Source organism: Thamnophis elegans, chromosome 11 (genome assembly GCF_009769535.1).
Source record: "Thamnophis elegans isolate rThaEle1 chromosome 11, rThaEle1.pri, whole genome shotgun sequence".
Lineage (NCBI taxonomy): Eukaryota > Metazoa > Chordata > Lepidosauria > Squamata > Colubridae > Thamnophis > Thamnophis elegans.
Genome location: NC_045551.1, coordinates 1,768,726 through 1,775,050, shown reverse-complemented (window position 1 = coordinate 1,775,050; position 6,325 = coordinate 1,768,726).

Genomic DNA, 6,325 nt, shown 5'->3' with positions numbered 1-6,325 from the left:
AGCATTTTAGGGTTCAATTTCCCAACTATGAAAGTTCCCATTGAGTTTTCTGACCTTAACACACACACTGTAATATATAAAATGCAATTCAAATTATGTCACCTTTGGAAGAATTTCAATTATTTTCTGGGGAGGAAAGGTTAAAGGCTGATGTCCCTGATTCTAGGTCCCCCAAAGAACAGAATTAAATGCTTTGGGGTATTATATTTTGTAAAAAAAATAATGACATTTTCATTCCTCATTTGGACATAAGACTTTATATAGTTGATATTTTAGAGCCTGGATTTCGAAAAGAATGTGCAGACACATAGTGTTATAGAAATTTAAGACTTGGAAAGTATTTTGGAGATCATATGGTTCAACTTCCTCCCACTGCAGGATTTCAGAATTATAAAAGTCTTGACAGATGGCACTTCTCTACTTAAAATCTTCCAGGGAAGGAACATCTACCTTCTTCTGTTCCCCTATTGAAGAAAGAAAATTCTTCTTCATGTACAATCAGAATATTTTCTTCAAGATTTAAACCTCTTCTTCCTTGTCTTGTTTTCTGGAACAACACAGAACAAGTCTCATCTGACTAGTACATGCTTGAAGACATATATTATTAGTTTTTTTCTTATATATCCTTATATATATATGCTGCTGCTCATCTGCCTTACAAGAGTCACTTTGTAGGAGATGGGCAAAATAATAATTTAATCAATATATAAAAATAAATAAAACAAAAGAGCCAACATTTACAGCTGTTCCTCGTGTGATTCCCTCCTCTTCCTATGTCATCTTAGGAGGTTTGTCAAACTTATTCTTGATATTGTTATTATAATTATGTTGATGCAGCTACAATGCACTTTTGAATCATTTGATGCGCTTTTGGTTCATGTTGGTTCTTGATCAGTCTGAGATCCACAAGAACTTGAAATCTTTCTCACATGATCTGATGCACAATATGGTCTTTTCCATCTGTATTCATGTTTTCTCTGGTTAGAACCATTCCAAATTTAATTCCGCCGCTTAATTCTTCTGTTCTCCAATTTGGATTAATTTTAAGTTTTTTATAGGCAGTCTCTTTTTAAAACAGTAAAAGTTCCTTACCAGCTGAAAACACTTTCTCTTTCCGTATCCTTCTGTTTTGGAGCTGCCCTGACTTCGTCAGCCTTGTCTGGATTTTTTGTCACCAGTTTGAAGAACTTCTCTTGCATCTATCAGGGACTTTGCGGTATCCCTGAGGTCAGCAAGAAGTATTCTTCCTGTTCACTGTCTCTGCGGGACAGTTTAGGTCCAATTGGACCACCCAGAGGCAAACATTTGGCTGCGGTCTCGGAGCATCGATCATGTGAAAAAGATTTCAAGTTCTTGTGGATCTCAGACTGATCAAGAACCAAAATGAACCAAAAGTGCATCAAATGATTCAAAAGTGCATGTCCATATCATCGCTACGTTGGCTCCTCCCCAACCTTTCTTATCGACAAGCACAGCATCTTAGCCACTGAGCCACTGCGTCCCATTCAGATTCTCTACTAGGCTGTTATTGGAGAAATTATCAAAGACAAAGTACTCTACCACCTTCCCACAATCCACTAAACTAGCCATAGTATCAAAGGAGAGGGGAGAGAAAGAGAGTGATCAGGTTGGTTTGGAATGACTTGTTTCTATGTCGAGTCCTGCCAAGCAGTGGATATTTTTTGAAGAAACTGCTGATTAACTGGTTCTATAATATTATACAATGTTGACATTAAATTGATTTCTCTATAATTGCCCTTTCTCCTCTTTTTGCTCCTTTGGACAATGTTTGCCCTTTCCCCATTCTTTGCCACTATTGCTACCATCTATGTTTTTGTAAAGGTCACGAAAGGCAAAGAGGACCAGAGAAATGACCTTGGAGAAGAAATATGGCACCTAACAAAACATGAATTAAACACAGGAAAGGAGGAAAAATATACTTTAAGTGCTTTAACTCTCTTTGTTACATCGTAAGAGAGAGGGGAGAGAAAAATGCTGTCACTTTCAAAATTCTCTTACTATAGCCTGCATTAGCTTTTTTCTTTCTTTTTTCGTTTCTGTTATAATTTTGCACCAGTGAGATTAAAACCAATTTCGTTGTATTTAAGTGCAATGACAATAAATATTATACTTCTATTTATTAACAACAAAGGGGTTTTTTTCCCCTTCACTGCCCTTTTTTCTTCTAATTACCAAAGTAATTAAAAACTGTTTTGTTGCTTTTGTTCATAATGAATCTAAATTGTATTTGTACTTCAATCTTTTTAAGTTTCCTATTGCAAAGATGAGCTTCTTGCTATGCAACTTTTGGTGGTTCGTCCCAGGAGTGTGTGGCTGCCAGTTTTACTACTGATTCACAACCTGTGCACTATGTGTTTGTGCACTATTCAATGTAAATTGTTCTTCGTGCATGTGCAGGACAATTTACAGTAAACTGCGCATGCACAGTCACTAGAAAACAACATGGTGGTGGCCCAGTGGCGGCGAGGAAACCTGTTCAGGGACCTGGCAGATTGGGTCGCTGCCGGTTCTGCGACTCAGGCCTGAATGCCACTACCGATCCATGCTGAATCGGGAAAAACCCACCTCTGATTTGTCCCATCTTCCATGTTCTGGGATATTCCTTTTAATTTCAAGTTGTGGCTCCTCCCAGCGCACCCAAAATTATTTCCCAAGTTGTTCTCATTTTTTTCCCCTTGAAATGGAATGCAATATTTTATTTTTTAGATATTTTATTCCCAAATCTCTTGTACTACTTTGATTTGAAAATTTCAAACCACTGGCTTCCTCTCCAAGTTTGTTGAAATATGCTATCCTGAAATCCCGTGTAACAGGCTGTAAGAATAACCTTGAGAACCAGGAGAAGGAGGCACAGGATCAGGTAGAAGAAATGTAAATCCAAAGCAGGAATTTAATTTGAGAAAACATTTCAGACTTGACTCTCGTTAGTTTTCTAAAGATAAAGGCAGGAAGGAAGAAAGAACTATTCACATTTACAAGGTTCTGTTACTATATTCAGAATATACCCTACCTATAATATACCTTTAATAAAAAGCTAAAAAATATTGGACGAAAATACATACTTGTTTGGAAAAAATGATAAAGCAGCATATAGACTTGAAACCAAAAATATTTTTATTGGGCATTCTGCCAGAAAAGTATGATGAAGGACTATATATTTGATTTTATGTGTACTAACTGCAGCCAGAATTGTATTTGCACAACAATGGAAGAACAATGAGATCCCAACAGATGAGAGTGTAATTAAGAAAATATTAGAATGTGCAGAAATGCATAGACTAAGACTATTAAAAACAAAGAAGAAACTGAATATTCTTTTTGAAATGAGATCTATTTTACCAATGGTTAGACAATAGAAACAGAAGCTAGAAATGTGGGGGTATAAAAAAGGATAAATGCTAAAACAAAGATTTATTAAAGTAGATAAGTTAAATATTACTGTTATTATAGTGTTAATATTATTGTGATGAATACTATTGTAAACATTTTGATTAGGAATACCTAAAAGAATTGTACCCTGACAACACATTGTTTGATGGAAATTGAATTTTACATGTTATATAAATAAATTAAATAAAGCATGAAAATAGAATTAACACTCATAACTTTGTTTTCATAAATTGTCTACTGGCATCAGGTGTGAATGCACGACTATGCTCCAGTTTCTGATGAACTTTCAAATACAAGATGAATATGGATTTATTTCCAATGTTTTCTTAAAGATAAAAGCATTTTCCTCTTCCTTAGGATCAAATCTAGAAGAATAATTACCTTTCAGGCTTCTGGAATGATGAAACAGTCAGCCAACACGCTTCAAGGTGCTACTTACCACCTACAAAGCCCTTCATGGTAGTGGATCTGGGTACTTGAGAGACCGCCTCCTGCCAATTACCTCCTCGCGACCCATTAGATCGCATAGATTGGGCCTCCTCCGAGTTCCATCTGCCAGTCAGTGTCGACTGGCAACTACATGGAGGAGAGCCTTTTCAGTAGCAGCTCCGACACTTTGGAACGATCTCCCCGTGGAGATTCGTACCCTCACCACCCTCCAGACCTTCCGCACAGCCCTCAAGACCTGGCTATCCCGTCAGGCCTGGGGACAAAGATCGTAATCCATCCCCACCCGAATGATGAATGTTGCTCTATTCTTTTAATTATGTATTGTCCTATATGTCATTATATGTTTCCCCTTCCTATATAAGTTGTAAGCCGCCCTGAGTCCCCTCAGGGAAAAGGGCGGCCTATAAATAAATTTAAACTACAAACTACAAACTACAAACACTACAGGTAATCCTCAATTTACAACCGCAATTGAGCCCAAAATTTTTGTTGCTAAGCAAGACAGTTGTTATGTGAATTTCACCCCACTTTACAGCCTTTTTTTGTCACAGTAGTTAAGTGAATCACAGCAATTGTTAAGTTAGTAGCATGGTTGTTAAAGTGAATCTGGTTTCTCCATTGATTTTTGTCAAGGAATTGTGCAGCTGGTATTCAAATGAAGTCAGAGAGGCTGACATAAACTTGTAGTTTTATATATACAGTTAATAAATATATTTACAGTAAATAAGATAGGCAAATGGGCACATCATCGGGAAAATCAATACAGCAAGGACGCCATGAGGAAAATTATAAATCATACAGGGCACACAGAGGAAAAAAGGCAGGAAACAAGGAAACTACTCAGAGCAACCAATCAAGCTTAGATTGCCTCATGCAGTGTTCTGTCCCCCCTCCTTCGCTGGTTCAAAGACGACAGGCAGACAGGCTTAAAAGGAAATAACTTTATCAGTCCTTGGCTCAGACTGGCTGCGAGCCCAAAAATAAACATAAATAAAGTCTCTGGCAAGAAGATAACAGAATGCAAAACAAAGATCTCTTACGGCAGAGCCAGGTGTTCAGAAAGAAAGCAAATCACTTCTCCAAGTGTCTCTTTGAATCAGGGTTACAGAAAGCAAACCACTTATCCAAGTGCCTCTCACAAGCAAACCACGACCGATGAACGTTGACTTCTGCAACCAGGGCGTGGCACCATCAGTCCTTTTATCTCCAGAAGACCACACTAACGAGTCCCAGCTGCATTGTCATTCTTGCATCCCGACTCAACTCACAGCAAACTTCTGCTGAGTCACAACATGCAGTGGCCAGCTCTCTTCAACCAATTAGCTATAATTGTGTGTTCTTACTCATTGTCCCACCCTTCACTGCTCCAGCTATTACATTAAGCATCTTAACATTTTTTCTTGTCTGAAGATCACAATAGATCCCAGAACACAGTGCAATCATCTGTGTGAAAAATGGTCATTATAATTGGATGGTTACGAAACAACTGGTTCTCCGTCAAGGACTGCATGTATTGAAGAATTTTGGGGGTTTTGGCTGCATTATTTTTCTCCACTTATCTGAAGTCTTATATTGTCTGTTTTGAAAAAAAAAATCTATAATCTAGTTTTAGGATTAAATAAACCAGACTTTCCATATGGTTTAGTAATTTATAATACAACCCTAACAATAATGTCATTACTACTTTTCTCTCTTGTTAAGCTTATTCAGTGCAGTGCCTTTATTTTGAAGAAAGAAACAGTAGTTGGTTAAATTAAATGATCCTGTTTATTAGGATGCTTTATTTTATACTATTTCTGTGGTTTATTATTGAGTTTAGTTTCAACGAACCTGCATTTAACATCAGCTGTGGGAAGATTTTGCACCATTCAAGCCTAAATGAAATTTTATCTTTCCATTGACAGAGGAGAATAAGAAATATTCTGATGGGGGGGGGGGGGTAGAGTTGCCTAGCAACCTCAGGACCATAGCCTGACCTCACCATGATGACTGAACATACAACTAAGCTTTGAACCTTTTGTCACATACAAAACACTGATAAAATCTGTATCCTTTCTTCTAGCAATTTGGCATTTATTCTTTCAAGGACACCTGTGAGAGTTTATCAGGAACTATTGTTTAGCTTTTGAACTGCCAATGCAAAGGCTAGCCCTGCTACAAGTCTAGGATAAAATACAAACAATTCAGAGCAGAAAACTTTGGACTTATCCCACAAAGTGAAATTGCCAGCTCATTTGTCTACTTACAGCCATTCTGCTATGGCTGGATGGTCCAACTATAGCAATAGCAATTAGACTTATACACCGCTTCATAGGGCTTTCATCCCTCTCTAAGCGGTTTACAGAGTCAGCATATCACCCCCACAGTCTGGGTCCTCATTTCACCCACCTCGGAAGGATGGAAGGCTGAGTCGACCTTGAGCCGGTGAGATTAGAACCGCCGAACTGCAGATAACAGTCAGCTG